The sequence below is a fragment of the Molossus molossus genome, unplaced genomic scaffold (genome assembly GCF_014108415.1).
Source record: "Molossus molossus isolate mMolMol1 unplaced genomic scaffold, mMolMol1.p scaffold_m16_p_13, whole genome shotgun sequence".
Lineage (NCBI taxonomy): Eukaryota > Metazoa > Chordata > Mammalia > Chiroptera > Molossidae > Molossus > Molossus molossus.
Genome location: NW_023425348.1, coordinates 32,516,556 through 32,534,516, shown reverse-complemented (window position 1 = coordinate 32,534,516; position 17,961 = coordinate 32,516,556). Strand labels below are relative to the sequence as shown.

Sequence of the window (17,961 nt, the reverse complement as noted above, 5' to 3'; positions counted from 1 at the left end):
AGACAGTTCGAGTTCTCAAGTGAGATCTACAACTAAGCGTGGCATTTGAAAAATCTCGTAAATCACCGTTTTAATAAATAGTTCTGTCAAGTCAAGGCTGCAGCTCACTTCTCTGCTGTCTTCAAAGAGTTCCCCTTTTATCTAGTGGGCTTGTCTGCCGCCTGTGCTGACTTGCAATGGGAGTTACACTCAGGATGACTTCAGGACTGTCTGGAGGTAGGCAACAATTTTTAGAACATCTGGAGTGAGGCCAAGGTTGATTCTATATGGAAAGTGCTTAAAATGAACACATTTCAATCCACAAAAATTTTGATCTTGGATCCCCCCCCCCAAAAAAAAACTACAGTAGGATATTTACTGATTATCATCAGACACTGTTTTCAGGTGAGCCCGTGAACCCACTGTTAGTCTGAACCAAGAAAAGCCGGTTATGCCCTAAGCCATTTTTGGCAGATTTATTGCCAATTAAAGTTATGGACCATAACTGCATTAGACAGATGTGGTAGGACTCACTTTTCTCCTATCTGCCACCCCTGCCCCCAACAGGGATGAGTACAGAGGAGCTACGGGAGGGTCAGAAGGCGCCTCTGAGAGGAACAGTGCAGCAAATGATTCTACATGAGCTCAGCGTTTCAGCCTCCTCGTGCGGGGTGCCTACCATGGGCCAAGCCCTTGATCTTGGTTAATTTATTTAACCCTCACAACCACCCCACTTTATAAGGAGGGAAATGGGTCTCAGAGAATTTAAATAATTTGCCCAAAGTGACAATGAACATGGAACTCCTAATTCCTAAATGCATACCTTGCCCACCATGCCACACTCCCTCGGCATGTGGTCCAATCCGGGTCCAGTGTAATTTCTGCGACACCACTGCACATTCAGGCTGTAAAGGAAAAGGGTTGTTTCTGATTCCATTTTACAAAGTCCTAAGTATGTAGGGAAACAGCCAATAAAAGAGGAAAAGAAAAATCTACGACTCCAAGATAAGACGGTCTATCCCACACTCACTCAACAACTCAGGCAAAAAGGCAACTGAAGGAAAGGCAGCCTGCAGCTCCTCTGGGGGGGTGACCTTGTGGGGATGACCTTGCCTACATACATAGAGCATAGACCAGGGAGTCTACCTCTGCTGCTTTCAGAGAAGGTGACAGCTAACAACACTGAGGCTCTTGTATAAATGAGCCCCTAGTCCCTGACAGTGGGGGGACACAGGGACTGGTATGGTCCAGCTCAGAGGATAACTCGACAAAATTACGGACAGACCACTGGGGCACCAATCAAGAAAGATTTATGTGCAAAGCACTATGACAGACATTTTTTTCAGGAGCAGGGTCAGGACTGGGGTCTCAGATTTATGTACAAGAATGTGTAAGATATGCGCCTCTGTCATCCAAGTGTTTGCATTCTGGTACAGCGTCAGTCAGCGTGCACATGCGTGGTCTTCCGCCTCCCCCTCCCCCTCTGCTTCCTCTGTGGTCCCCTCACCGGCCCTGCCTTCTTCTCTGCCACCTGCTGAAGTGCGCCAGGCTCCCATCCTGGGGACGCTGCCTTCCCTGCTGGAGCTCGTCCACTGCTGTGGCAACACAGCAAACCGGGCGCGTCAACTCTGCAATCAGCCTGACTTCTTTGATTTCACATTTGAGTTTCTCCACTAACCAGTTATAAGACCTTAGTAAAGTAGTGTAACTTCTGTAAGCCTGTCCACTCATGTATAAAATGAGGATAATAATTTTACCTCCCAAAGTTGTCAGGAAGCCTAAATGAAGTAATGCAGTGAAGTGCTTATTAGCATAGCACTTGGCCCAGGGTGTGCTCTGAAAAGAAAATGTTCAACTACCAAACGTCTGCTGGCTGTTTCTACATCTCTCTTAAAACCCCAGCCTTCTGCATTCCAGACCCTTCTTCCAACGGCCTTTTGGGCATTTCTACCAGGACTTCTGGCAGACATTTCAAATGCAAAGTGTGCAAAACTGAACTCATTATCTACCCTAACAGACTGGTTCCTCTTCCTGTATTCCTGGTTCTTGTTGGTGGTTTTACCCCCAGCACAATCCACCAAGCCTGAGAACTCAGCCACACGGGCTCTTCCCTCTTTAGCACCCACACGTCCCATCAGCCAGAGTCCTCTGCTTCTATTTCAAATTCCTGAGTGTTTCCTCTACCTCACGGAAGTACTACTAGGCCACAGAGGTGGCTATGTACTCAATAGTCTTGTGGGCAAAGGATTTTTAAACATTATGAAAAAGGCAGAAATCATAAACAGAAAAACACTTTATATACATATATTTCACCAGAAGCAAAACAAATCGCCAATGTAAAATGGGGAAACATTTGCTGTTTAAGACACCAAAAAGGGAATATACTTTATATATGAAAAGCTCTTATAACTTATTTTAAAACATCCAAATAGATAAAGGAACAGGGATATGAGTAAACAACTAACCACATAGAAAAACAAAAAAGTCAAAAATAACATGAAAAAAATACTTTTCACTAGTAATAGAAGTAGGAAAATTATGTTTTAATACTAAAAATACCAAATACTGACAAAGACTCAAAGAAATATATACTATCATAGGATTCTGGTGAGACTATAATTTAAGGAAAAGTTGGGGGAGGGAAATATGGTAATATGTATCAAAAACTTTAAAAATGTATGTGCCTTTGACCTAACAATTCCATTTGTAAGACTTTATGATAATAAAATCATTACAGAGAGAGGTTTGTACACATTTAACTTCAGGAACGTGAATAATAGTGTTGCTTATTGTAGAAAAAAAGGGGAACTTCCTGAATATGTTAAATATCATAATGCTATAAATATATAATAGCACGTTATACAACCTTTATAAATGATGTTAAAGAAAAAATACTGAGTGACCTGAAAAGGTGTTCATGATTTTTTTTACAACATTTAAAAATTGAAAAAAAAATTACAAAATATTGTAACACCCAGTTTGGCATAATTATGCATGTAATTATACAATATTATATATAATTTTATTATATTATATATATATAAAGAGAGAGAGATATGTATATCCACACAAAGATATAGAACCTTATATACCGATATGTTATCAGAACTTATCTTTAGATCGTGAGGTTACTGCTTTGCTGTATTATATTTCTTTCTACTTCTATATTTTTCCTCTTTTATTTTTACAGGGAACATTATTGACTTAAATAGAAGAAAACAACTTTCTTTTAAAAACTGGATGTACACCTAATGGGCCTTGGAGAAGGGTCCCAGCAGTCTGGCTCAGGGATCCAGCGATCATCTCTGACTTGGCTTTCCTAGGCCTCTCCACCAGGTGCTCAGTGTCACGGTTTTAGCTTTCAGTATTTTTCGGCCAACCTTTCTCATCCTGATTTCACTGATCTTATCAGTGCCGAATGTCTGCCCTCCCGAGGGCACAAACGCACTGTTTCATAGGTGGCAATGTCAGGCTGACGCTTCAGGACACCAGACAAAGTCCCACACTGTCCTGGAACCACTGCCACAGCCGCCCAGGACTCGTTCACAAGGCACTGACAGGAGCCTTCCCCACCAGTTCTGAGCCTCAGGGGCAACCTACTGCCTTTCCTCCAAAGTGGTGGCCCTCCCAAATCCTGATACCACCTTTGCCTCCTTCCTGCTCCTGCCCTACTTTTCCTCTTGCTCACCAATCTGCTGACTCATCCCTCCAAAGCCCCTCCCACCCATCCAGTCCTTTCATTTCAGTCCCTGGTGGCATCTCATCCAGGAGCTGCTTCCTCAGGAAATCTCCATTTCCCTTGCTCAGGCCTGTGTTACCCCTCTCAGATCAATATTCTCCAAAAATAAGTGACTTCAGTAGGCACTGCGCCACGCACAACCTCTGAACTTACTGTATGTGCAGGGGGAATGCATTCTATCTTATTCAATCTTTCACTGAGTTGTGTTTTCTGTTATATGCAGCCAAACCAAATCCTAAATAATAGACCTTGAATCAGACAGGAAGAGGTCATCTCCCTCCCCCGCATGCCTATATAATACCAGTTTGTATGTATGATATTTCATCTGTCTATGTCCTACCAGCATTCTTTTTGTGGCCTTCCTCCCAATCTACATCCTACCAATTGTATACCCGACTAGCATCTGGCACAGTACCTGCCATGTCATACCTGTGTGCTCAGAACATGCTCTGTCCTCATTCAGGCTGCATTTAGAGGCCTGACATGCACAGACACTCAGCAGATGTTTTAGTCACAATGGAAAATATGAGCCATGTGAAACCATGTCTTATGTTACCGCCAACCACTTTGAGCCCTAGATATAATAAGCTGTTTTTGGGGGAGATTTTGTGTTTGTTTTTTATCTTCCTGCAAGGAACTTGAGCATTGCTGCAGGCTTCCACAGAGAGCAAAGGGAGGGGGGAGTCAGGACTGCTGGGCTGGAAGTTTTAAGAACTGTGTTCCATCTCTGACTGTGCCACTAACTCCCACGTCAGCCTGGTCACTTCACCTCACACCCTCTAACCCCCTTTGAATAGCTTCTCTAACTTTTTCAGAGATAATACGACCATATGCATTGAATCTTACATATAGGTATACTTATCCAACAACTAGTAAATGTTCTTTAACCAGATGTTCCTGTTTTAAGAATTCATCCCCAAAATAATCAGTCTTCCAAAGATTTATGCACAAGATATTAATGTAGCACAATTTTTAGTAGCAACCTGAGTACCTTGGAGAAGAGATTCTTACCTAGACAGCTGGGATCATCTTCCTCAGGTAAAGCATATTGGGGTACAAATTGGCCCATGTTACAATGAATGGATACACAAAGAGGACCAGAGACACCTCACCCCAAAATGTCTGCTGGGATTCTTGAGGTTAATAATCTTGTAGTAAATTCCCAAAAAACAACCAGGCCCTCTAAATTATTGGCTACCATAAGGCTCAGGAAGATTAGCGCTACAGGTATCTCAAACTCCAGGACCCCGGCAACAGGTGTTTACTACAGTTTATGTATAAGGGCCTCCTCCTCCACTGAAACCGTTCTATCTAGTGCTTCTGGTGACAGCCACTGCTGCATATTTTGCTGATGCTTCCTCTATTTGATAAAATAATTTTTCATCCAAACCTTGGCTATTGACTCATTAAAGATGAAGTCTTTCAGGAATCCATTCTGGGCCTGTGGTTTTGATGAACACATCTCTCAACTCCTCTGGGATAACTTGTGCATCTCCGATGAGCACACCTTGGCTTTGCTGACCTGAGTATCTTTTGGGGAGGAAGGGTTGAGTCAGCTGAATCACTCCTGAGTTATCCATAGTACCTCAGCTTATGTTTTATATATATATATATATTTATATATATATATATATATATATTTTTTAATCCTTACCCGAGGATATTTTTCCATTCATCCTCAGATAGAGTGGGAGGGAGAGGGAGAGAGAGAAACATCAATGTGAGAGAGACACATCAATTGATTGCCTCCCACATGACCCTGACCAGGGCCAGGGACAAACTGCAACCGAGGTACGTGCCCTTGACCAGAATTGTACCCTAACTGCTGAGCCAAACTTGCCAGGGTTATGTTTATATCTATGTCTATGTCTATGTCTATGTCTATGTCTATGTCTATGTCTATGTCTATGTCTATGTCTATGTCTATGTCTATGTCTCTATATCTATATCTATATCTATATCTATATCTATATCTATATCTGTGTGTGTGTGTGTGTGTGTGTGTGTATATATATATATATAGAGAGAGAGAGAGAGAGAGAGAGAGAGAGAACATACCCCTAGCGGGAACCAAACCTGAAACTCTCTGGTCTGCAGGCCAGCGCTCCGTGCTCCAACCGCTGAGCCAAACTGGCCAGGGCATATATATTTTTTAATAAAAGGTTTTACAGTTTGTTAATTCTTATCCACTTAGGAAAATTTTACACTTCTAGAACTTTTCTTGAACCACTTTTATAGCAGCTCCCTTGGAGGATAACCATTAGAGAAGTTCCTGAAGCTTCCTCATCTCACCCCCATCGGGGTTGTAGCCTCTCAAATCGATAGTCCCGTCTTCCAGCTCCTGGTATGTAAGGCTGGCATTCTTTCCTGCTGGTACAGACTCCTGAGGCTCAGCCTGGGGGATTAGACAGCCCCTTGCCTTCCAGAGAAGTGGGCCAAATAAATAATAATTGAAGATGAAAGGGATTTTCACAGTTTCAACTAAGGCTAAGAAGATTACGTATTCTAACCCTAATCACAGTGGTAGCTTTACTGCCATCGGGGTTCACAGTGAGGTCACAAGTCAGTGGCAGTAAATAGAGGCCTTCCAAGAGAAAGAGTTATGTATCAACATGCATCGTCTGCTGTTTGCTAATTAACTAGTGCTGCCTGGCATTTATTATACAAAGAAGTTAGCAAAACTAGGAAAAACAAGATTTGGAACACGGGGCTGACAAGCATTCCTGAAAAGGCTATAATTATGGGTCCCAGCAAGGGAAAGCGGTGGTTGTGCTGGCTGAGAGAAAGAAACGTGTGTAGCAGGTCTCGGGATTCCCTAAGCTGGGAATCCGATGGTAAGTCTTAACATTGCATTTATGGCTCTTCAAATTCCACTTACAAAGCCAAATTAGGTTCCAGTCAAGATGGCAGCGTAGGTAAGCCTAGGAATCAGAACCAACCACAACTACATCAAAAGTACAACTAGCCCTGGCCGGTTTGGCTTAGCAGTTAGAGCGTCAGCCTGCGGTCCAGAGAACCCAGGTTCGGTTCCCGCTAAGGGCACATACCTCGGTGGCAGTTTGTCCTTGGCCCTGGTTGGATCGTACGAGAGGCAAGCACTCAATGTGTCCCTTTCACGTCGATGTTTCTCTCTCTCTCTCTTCCTTCCACTTTATCTGAACAAATAATGGAAAAATGTCCTCGGGTGAGGATAAAGAAAAAGAAGTAAGAAAAAAAAAAGTACAACTAAACTACAGAAAAACCACCCTTCAGAACTACCTGAAGTCTAGCTGAACATAAGGCCTATAACTAAAGATAAAAAGCAGAAGCCCCATAGAGACTGGTAGGAGGGTATGGAGATTCAGAACAGGCTGGTCTCACACGCACCGGTGGTGGTTAAAAATCGGGAGGGATATCTCAGCTGCAGAGGTCCCCCTGAGGAGCAAGGAGTACCAGGCCCACACCCCAGCCCAGGGCAATGGTGCCAGGAGGAGAGGTGCTCATAACTTCTGACTGTGAAAATGAGGGGATGGTGGCTGAGACGGAGGGCTGCTGGAGTCCCACGTGTTCCTCTTAGAGGTCTCCCATGGACTAACTCATACTCACATGGTCTGAGCTCCAGTGCTGAGACAGCAGCTCAAAAGGCACCAGGGACATATAAGGAAGAACTGAATTGTCTGGCTTCAAAACAAGGGCTGGAGGGTCAGCTTTCTCCAGGACAGAAGTGTTGTCAGAGACCAAGATTCCTATGCTGAGCCCTCCCCTAACAGAGCTGGCAGGCGGGTACCATATCTGAGACTCCATCAACCTGGCTAACATTGTCCACTCTGCCCAGGTGATTCCTTGAGACCCCACCGCACCCAACTTTCTGGCCCAAGCAGTTTCTAGTATTTTGCCATACCAACGGCTTCTCTTGGCTCATGCTTCAGACTTTCCTAAAATCTCTCCAAAAAAAAGCAGCAGTTGGTCTCTACATGCCCCATACCTCTTGTTAAGTAGCCCCAGGCCCAGCACTAGAGGAAGCTGGCCTTGATTTGCAGCTTGGCCTCTTCAAGGAACTTACAAGCTTAGCATAAATAGCAGCCATCTGAAGATCATTTTATAGCTCATGCTGGGTGGCCCTGGCAGGGCACAGGTGGCAGCTGACCTTGGCCTGAACCTCCCAGTAGTCACAGAGCCAGCCCATCCAGTGGACAGCTTCAGACCACCCCAAAACACCACCCAACCACCTCAATGAGCAACACACTCAAGGGGCACAATTGGTGGGTACCTAAGCCCCTTTGAAGTGAGTTCTGCTCCGTGGGGTCAGCTGCTGCACTTTAGATCCACCATGGTGATCTCAGCCAGTCCTTACAGCAGATCTGCCTGGGGTAAATCCCTCCCATTGGTGCACCAACAAAAATCAAGTCTCAGCTGAGGGTGCACCTGGAACTCCCAGCTCAGGTGACTGGGGAGGCTGTGCCAATGGGCTCTGCAGGACACCTACAACATAAGGCCACTCTACCAAGACTAGGAGATGTAACAGCTCTACCTAATACATAAAAACAAACACAGGGAAGCAGCCAAAATAAAGAGACAAAGAAACATGTCCCAAATGAAAGAATAGGAGAAATCTTCAGAAAAAGAACTAGACAAAATAGAGACAAGCAGTCTACCAGATGCAGAGTTCAAAACACTGGTTATAATGAAGCACAATGAAATTAGAGGAAAAGTAGAGAAACTTAGTGAGAACTTCAACAGAGATGGGAAACAAAAATGTATATAGTAAACATAAAAAAGAACCAGCCAGAAATGAAGAATACACTAGAAAGATAAGAAACCAGAAAACAATCAATAGCAAAAAGAAAAAAGATTCCCTCTCCCCCCTCAAAATCAGGATAGTATAAGGAGCCTCTGGGTCAACTTCAAGAGTACCAACATTCGCATCATGCTGGTGCTGGAAAGAGAAGAGAGAGAGCAAGAAATTAAAAACCTATTTGAAAAAAAATAATAATAGGATACTTCCCTAACCTGGTGAAAAAAATAGACATACAAATGCAAAAAAGCACAGAGAGTCCCAAACAAGATGAACCCAAAGAGACCCACATCAAGACACACCATAATTAAAGTGCTGGAGGTTAAAGCCAAAGAGAGAATCTTAAAAGCAGGAAGAGAAAATCAGTTATTTACCTACAAGGGAGCTCCCATAAGACTGTCAGTTGATTTCTCCACAGAAACTTTGCAGACCAGAAGAAATTGGCAAAAAGTATTCAAAAATGAAAGCATAAATCAACAACCAACATTACTCTACCCAGCAAAGCTATCATTTAGAATTAAAGGTTATATAAAGAGTTTTCCAAACAAGGAAAAGCTAAAGGAGTTCATCACCACCAAATTAGTATTATGAGAAATGTTAAAAGGTATTCTTGAAGAAGAAGTAGCAGAAGCAGCAGCAGAAGAAGAAAAGAAGACATGGAGAAGGAGAAGGAGAAGAAGAAGTAGAAGTAGTAAAAATATGCCCTGGCCTGTTTGGCTCAGCGGTTAGAGCACTGGCCTGCAGACTGAAGAGTCTCAGATTTGATTCCTGGTCAAGGGCACATACTTGGGTTGCAGGTTCCATTCTCAGCCCCAGTCAGTATCATGTAGGAGGAAACCAATCTCACATCAGTGTTTCTCTCTCTCTCCCTCCCTTCTACTCTATCTTTTTTAAAAAAGGAAAAATATCAAAAAATGAAAAATATTATTGGGTGAGGATTAACAAAACAAAAGGGTACCTTAGTACACTGCTGGTGGGAATACCGACTTGTGCAGTCACTATGGAAAAAAATACAGTCTTTCCTCAAAAAATTAAAAATTGTACTGCCATTTGACCCAGTGATCCCACTTCTAGGAATATAACCTAAGAAGCCTGAAACACCAATCAGAGAGAATATATGTACCCCTATGTTCATAGAAGCACTATTTACAATTGCAAAGAACTGGAAACAGCCCAAGTTTCCATCAGTAGATAAGTAGATAAAAAAGCTGTGGTACATATATACAATGGAACACTATGCAGCTGTAAGAAAGAAAGATCTCTTTTCCTTTGAGATGACATGGAGGGACCTGGAGAGTATTGTGCTAAGCAAAATAAGCTAATCAGAGAAAGAAAAATACCACATGATCTCACATATTTGAGGAATATAATGAACAAAAAAAGCTATGAACAAAACAGACCCAGAGACATAGAAAGGAGTATGGTTCATACTAATAAACCTCAGAGGAGAGGGGTAGGGAGGAATGATGAGATAAACCAAAGAATTGATATGCATGTGTGCATAATCAATGGACATAGACAACAATGCTTGGGGTGGGGTGAGGGGGATAGGGAGGAGGGAGTCTGCTGGGGAAAAGGAGAAATGTCTGTAACAAAAATTAATTAATTAATAAAAAAATTAAAAGGAATAAAAAATACAAATAATTAAATGGCAATAAATACTATCTATCAATAATTACTTTAAATACAAATGAATTAAATGTTCCAATTAAAATATATACGGTGGCTGAATGGACAACAAAACAAGACATTTACATATGATGTCTACAAGAGACTCACTTTAGATCAAAAGACACACACAGACTGAAAGTAAAGGGATGGAGAAAGATATTCCATGAAAATATAAACAAAACAAAACAATAAAGCTGGGGTAGCAATACTTATACCAGACAAAATAGACTTTAATTTTTTTTTTCTTTATTGATTTAAGAGAGAGAGGAAGAGAGAGGGAGAGATGGAAACATCAATGAGGGAGCACACTGATTGGCCACCTCCTGCATTCCCCTCACTGGGGACTTGGCCCACAACCTGGGCATGTGCCCTGACCGGGAATCAAACCAGAAACCTCTTGTTGCGTGGGTCGACGCTCAGCCACTGAGCCACACCAGCCTGACAACAAAACAGACTTTAAAACAAAGCCTAAGAAGAGAGAAAGAAGGACCCTGCAACTTCACTTCTGGTATTTATCCAAAGAAGTCCAAAACAATACATTGAAAAGACATAGACATCCCTATGTTCATTGCAGCATTAGTTACAATAGCCAAGATATGGAAACAACTTAAGTGCCATCAATAGATGAATGGATAAAGAAGATGTGCATATATACAATAGAGTGTGATTGAGCCATAAAAAAAAAAATGAAATTTTGCCATCTACAACAACATGATGAACCTAGAGGGTGTTATGCTAAATAAAATAAAGCAGACAGAGAAAGACAAATGTCAGATGATTTCACTTATATGTGGAATCTAAAAAACAAAATAAACAAACAAGCAGAACAGAACAGATTTACAGAAACAGAACATTCTGACAGTTGCCAGATGGGAGGGAGTTGGGAGGAATGGGTGAAAAAGCTGAAGGGATTTAAAAGTACAAATTGGTAGTTACAGAATAGTCATAGGAATATAAAGTACAGCATAAGGAATATTGTCAATAATACTGTAATAACTATATATAATATCAAATGAGCCCTATATTTATCAGGATGATCACTTGATAAGTTATATAATTGTCTAATCATGGGGTTGTACCCCTGAAACTAATATAATATTGTATGTCAAGTGTAATTTAAAAATTAAAAGAATATTTTTAAATGGGCAAAGGACTTTAATAGACATTTCTCCAAAAATATATTTGAATGGCCAATAAGCACATGGAATATGTTCAGCATCACTAATCATAACTGTAATGAGATGCCACATCACACCCATTAGGATGACTACTATGTAAAAAATTTGGAAACAAGTGTCGGCAAGAATGTGGAGAAACTCACTGTACATTGTTGGTGGGAATGTAAAATGGCACAGCCACTGTGGAAAACAAAATGGTGGTTCCTCAAAAACTTAAAATTAGTATATTATCCAGAAATTCCACTTCCGGGTGTATGACCCAAAGAACTGAAAGTCGGGTCTCAAAGAAACATTTCTACACCCAAGTTCTTAGCAGCACTGTTCACAGTAAATAAAGTGTGGAAGAAACCCATGTGTCCATTGACAGATGAATGGATAAACAAAATGTTGTATATACATACAGTGGAATATTATTCAGCCTGGAAAGCGAAGAAAATTCTGCAATATGCAACATGGTTGAAACCTGAATACTTAGAATGTTTAAGACAGTAAATATTATGTGTATCTTATCACAATAAAAACAAATGAATAAACTTTAAAAGTCAAATCATTGGGTTTAGTCTAGGCTCTATGACTTAATTGCAACGAGGCTTCAAGCAGTCACTGGATCTCTCTGAGCCTCAGATTCTTTATCAGTGAAATGTAATAAATACTATCCACCCTCCCTACTTATAGACATCAAATAAGATAAATGATTGATCAATGTTTATTATAACTGAAGAGATCACTATACAAAAGTAAGTTATAATTTTTCACTACTCCTATCGACCCCACTGTAATACTAAAATAACTCTGTTAAAAGACTAATACTAATATTCTGCTACAAGACTAAACATAAGACTTAAAGTATAGGGCTAAAAGTACTCTACTGCCCATACTATAAATCTAAGACTAAAAGAATTCAACCTTCTCTAAGAAAGCATCACTGAACATTGCCAAGTAAAAGTGACTTCCTAGTCCCTTGGAAAGTTTTTCACAACAAACATTTTATTGTATTATTTACAATAAAATGGGATGTGTATAAGTAAATACATGCAGTTATAATATATTGTATATGTACCTTGGTTTCTTAATTCTACTTGTTTCTACAATGAGGATTTCCTTTGTTTCAAACATGGTAAAATGTATTTTTTCCAGTCATAGTCCATTGTCTCTTAAGTGTGTATTTAAGATAAAGTGCAGCAAATTATCACCTTTGAAGCCAAATAGAGCTTTTTATGTAAAATATCACTAGTTTTATTACTTATTTTTCCTTACTTATAACACATGATGAAGTGATATATCACTGGAAATGCCATGTGAAGAAAATATCATTTCCTTTTTCATAAGATAATAAATGTCTTTTCCCCTAAAATGAAATAGGAAGTAATAAAAATATTCTTCTGGAGCTACATACATTATCTTTCATATATTTTGGGAGTTCATCCAAAATGAAAATATCATAGGCAAATCAATGTGATATTTGAACATAATTTTTAGCACATGTGAATTTTCTAACTCTAATTATACTTACCACTTAGCTCTTCTTGAGTACATTAAAGCATTTCACAGATCCTAATAAAGATTTTTTTTAATTAAAGGCTTAATTTGGGGTGATAGTCAACATAGAAACTCTGCAAAAAATAACCTTTATAAGATGCTACAAGTAATATATGGCTACAGACATAATTTCTGGAGCACTAAAACGAATGTTCTATTTCAAGGTAAATATGCATAAAATGGAATCAAACAAATCCATTTATTTTCATTTTTACCTATGATAATTATTTGTTTAAATGAAGTAAATAGTAATAGTAATTTGTAATAAGTGTGGTCAACTAGATAAATAGCTTTGTAAACTTTGCTAAGTGTTTCCATCTTGCATTTAAAATACCTTCCCCTGCCATTTTTTTAGTTTTCAGTCTTCTGCAATTATTATTTTGGATGTCTAATCACTCTTTCTTTATCAATAACACTTGTAAAATATGTCTGAGAAGTGGACATCATCCCCATTGCACAGGGATGTGCTACTTTTATTTAATTTTATTTTTATCCTCACCTGAGGACATTTTTGCATTTAGTGGGAGGAAGAGAGGGGGGTAAAAGAGAGAGAGAAACATGGATGTGAGAGAGACACATCGACTGGTTGCTACCCACACGACCCGAGGTACCTGCCCCTAGTGGGAAGTGAACCTGGCACTTTCTGGTCCACAGGCCGACATTCTAACTGCTGAGTGAAATCGGCTAGGGAGGGATGTGTTACTTTTAGAGTCAGTAGAAGAAACTGTCCATGCAGCAGCCAGTCTAGCAAGAAAAAAAAAAAAAGCACAGATCTCATAAAGAATATTTTTATTTATATTCTTGATTAGATTCTTCAAAGGACATATAATCTAGAGCAGTGGTTCTCAAACTTCCTAATACTGTGACCATTTAATATAGTTGTGGTGACCCCCAACCATAAAATTATTTTTGTTACTACTTCATAACTGTAATTTTGTTATGTCTGTTATGACTGTTATGTCTTAGGCGACCCCTGTGAAAAGGTCGTTCAACCCCAAAGGGGTCACCACCCACAGGTTGAGAACCTCTAATCTAGAGCATTTGTGTTAAGAATGACATTTCAATGTAGTCTTAGAATCTTGGGTGGAAATTTAGCCATTAACATATTTACTGAAAAATGAAGTTAGGATATTAGAAATTTGGAAAAGAAGGAAGAAAAACGGAGATAAGAAAAGGAAGAAGAGAGGGTAAAAGACATAAGGAGAAGATGAGAAAGAAGAAAGGAAAAGGAAAAAGGAGTGCTTGTATTTCTATTCTGTGCCAATAATTTTCACTAATATTGTATCATTAAGCCATTAGTCTCACCTTGAAATAATGGTGTTATCTACAGTTTTTCAATGAAGCAACTGAAGTTCAAAGCAGGACAGCTTCATTTCATAATTAACACAGCCTGTAAGCAATACAGCAAAGCTGAATCTTTGCTGGTGGAGAGTCTTGCCTTCAAGTTGTACAACATGCAACATCTGTGAAGCAGAATGGAACGAGGTGTGCCTGTAGCATCTAACTTCAAAGTCTATATTTTTTTCCCATATCACACTAACATTCTAGAAATTGCCTGAGTGCTCCATGAGCTTTTCTCCTGCCTGATTTATTGAAATCGCTCAATCTGGCTATTTTCTAGCACATCACAGAGTGTCTGATACCCAGCAGACACTCAATGAATGATTCCCAAAAGCAGAAGAAATGGGAAAATAAGTTGCTGTTTTTATAGAGGAAACGAAGGGAGGGTGATACCAATAGATGAGAATTAGGCTCAGCTCTATCTGGCTTAGAAAGTAAGCTTGCTTGATAGGAGTTTAAGACATAAATTCAGATTAAGTATCATCAAGATGTGTGATTTGGGCTCAGATGATCTCTAAACTGGAAAACAAAAACAAAAACAAAACAAAAAAAATACAACAACAACAAAAACAGGAGTCAGTTTAAACCAGCGACTTATCTGTGAATGTTCTTCACTCTAGGGAAGTTCTGAGATGTGGTCATAGATTCTGAGGCCTTGGTGGATCAGCACAGACTACATTCCTACTACGAGATCAACCTCACACATTCATTCCAAAGGCTCCTTCAGACCTGGGGTTAGCCTGTCCCCAAACGCCTATCTTATGCATTTTAAAGCCTCAACACTTGGACTGAGCTGAATTTCCCAAGATGCAGGCCTGCTACAGCAGATGCCCTTTTGGGGAACATTGGGAACTCAAGCCTTAAACATTCAGCTTTAAACAACTAGAACAACAGGAAGGCAACAGGAGTTGTTTGGTTTGTTTGTTGCTGTTAATAGAAAAGTTCACTTGACAACTATATTAGTTACAATGTTTGGCATAGGAAGTAGCAGAGACTACAACTAAAATAGCCTTCAACCATAAAAGGAAAGTTAGCTTACATGGTTGAAAAGTCTAGTCATATGGCGGAACTTGACTGAGTAGCTGAAGGATATCTAGAAGGATTCAGCTTTTTCAGTCTTTCTATTAGACCTTCCAAAGTATTGGCTTCTGCACAGAAACCCATTAGCTATGAACCAATGTTTTTAGTTCATTCTGTCTACACAACAGGACTATATGTATTCCCTAGCATGCCTTACAGTCAGGTTTGGCCATATGACTGGCTTCTGGCCAAGAAGAGGGCAAAAGTGATGTTTCTACTTCCATGTGTAGCCCATGCATGATCCCCATGCTTTCTCCTTCCACTTGCTGATGGAAAAAAGCATCGCAATCTTAGGAGCCTCATGTAGAAGATGACAAGCCTGGGTTGGTGCCAGCTGAAGGAGAGCCTCCTGCCCATGAAGAACACTCATTTTGGACTTTACGTAAAAGGATAATAAAGTATAGTGTTTGAGCCATTGCATTGCTTTATTGGCTTATTTTAAAATATTGATACAGAAGCAGAATGATGCCCCAAGAACAATCTAAACCTAATAAAGTTGACTTAGCTGTTTAGTTGTAGATAGAACATGCTGAGAAGCTGGTGATCCATATTATGCAACAGAAAAATATGTCATAAAAGAAATGCTTCAGTAATTTGAAAGGTAATTATGATTAAGAACCTATATAGCACAGGGGAAGTGGTTGAAAGTATCCTGAATCTTAGCATGTATTGCTACTATTTTAACAACTTACTGCAAGAAAGAGATCAATTTAGGTAATAGTTTTCAATCAGAAATAAAAGGTAATATATAGATTCCAGGACTTAGAGTTGCAAAAGATTGAAAAAGGTGACTTATTCTGGACCTCAAACAGGAAAAGGTAAGATGAAAAATGCTTTAGACAACAATATCCTACTGATATGTGGTATTTCCACAGACCCCTTCAGATGGTTTCTAAGTACCCATCCTTGAGAATGAGAGATATGTAGATGAAAAAGCAAACATAAACCAAGTTTGAGTCTTGTATCCAGAAAAGAATGTTAACATAGTTGTCAGATGAAACTGTCTGGAAGCAAATAGTTCTACTAAGTTTTGAGAAAAGTGAATTTCTAATGAAACTTGAATTAATACTAAAAATGCTTTGAACATTCACACCTCAAACACATACAAGCACCAAATTTTCATGAACAGAAAAGAAGTATGAAATTTCAGTGACCCCTGAGAAAGGACTGCTCCCCCAAACTAACTTTAGCTGTCACCATGAAAGGTAATGGAGGATAATTAATAGGGAGTATCCCCTGGGTGGAGGAGTCAGGACCCACAAAAAACTAAAGATGAAAAAGTTATTTTCAAAAAGTAGAATAAAATCTAATCAAGGAATCTTCTGCATTTCTTAGGGGCAAGGGACCTCACAATGCCTGCCTGACAGCATGTCCATCATGGGTATGGACCACAGACTACAGTAAAATACCATTTATTTTGTTAGATTAATTGATTTTGAGGAAGAGAGAAAGAGAAACACTGCTGTGAGAGTAAAACATTGATTGGCTGCCCTCTGCACAACCCAGTCATGTGCCCTTACCAGGAATCGAACAGGCAACCTTTGGGTACGTGGCAGGATGCCCAACAAGCTGAGTCACACCAGCCAGGGCAAAATTCCACTCTTTTCTGTGTCTAAGTGAAAGTTTTAATTGCAGTGATCTCATTCTTGCTCCAGTGCTTTTCACTGGGTGGGCATGGGAAAGCAAATAATTTATTGTTATTATTATTAATATTAATATTTTTGCTCTATGTGCTGCAACATGACATTAGACTTGATGGAGAGGAAAGAGCATCACCTGAAGATCATAAATGTCTGGATGGTGGTTTCCTTTGACATGGAATTAGTATCTATTATTCCATTATGTAGAAGGAAAAGTAAAATAGGTATTTGGTGCCCATAAAGGTACTAAGTGACAGAAACCAGCCAAAAACAATTTCCTTTTGTTCTCCCTGAGATTATAGTTTGACTATTATTTCCTACTGGCCTTTTGGGCAGATGTGGCCATGTGACCAATGTCTAGTCAGGGCAATGTCACAGACATGAGCAACCATTTTCAGACTTGACTCATAAAAATTACCTACACGTGATCCTTCATGCTTTTTCTCTTTTCATGGCTTGATGGAAAAGAGATCTTGCAAGCTGTGTGTTGAGAATGGAGTGGCTGCAAGATATCAGAAGCTTGGGCACTTCTGCTTCTAACAGGGCCGAAGTAAAGAGGCAAGATTTACCCTCCTACCCAAAACAACTAATAAATTGAAAACATATTTTTATTTATTTATTCTTCTCAATTTTTTATTAATTTATTTTTGTTACAGATGTTTCTCTCCCCTGCCCCCAAGGCCCCCTCCTCTCCATCCTGCCCCCTGCACATCCGTAGCATTGTTGTCTATGTCCACTGGATATGCATACATGCATATAAGTTCTTTGGTTCATCTCATCCAAGCCCCCTCCCCCCCTAGCCCCCTACTCTGAAGTTTGTCAGTCTGAACCATACTCCTTTCTATGTCTCTGGGTTTATTTCATTCATCAGCTCACCTCGTTCATTATATTCCACAAATAAGTGAGATCATGTGAACTTCTGCACAGCAAAAGAAACAACCATCAAAATGGAAAGGGAACTCATTCCTCAAAAAATTAAAAATTGAATTGTCATTTGACCCAGTGATTCCACTGCTAGAA

General features: G+C 39.9%; 1 long non-coding RNA gene across 2 annotated transcripts in view; it reads right to left on the bottom strand.

Annotated features, from left to right (window-relative positions):
• Positions 1 to 838: 838 nt before the first annotated feature.
• LOC118628227 overlaps positions 839 to 17,961 on the bottom strand; it is a 55,137-nt gene continuing 38,014 nt past the window's right edge. The window contains exon 4 of one of the 2 annotated variants that reach the window (XR_004959269.1): positions 839 to 884. This is a non-coding gene — a long non-coding RNA (uncharacterized LOC118628227). Of the gene's footprint in view, positions 885 to 13,582; positions 13,625 to 17,961 lie in introns of those variants that run through there. The other variant, XR_004959270.1, reaches the window with a different exon arrangement.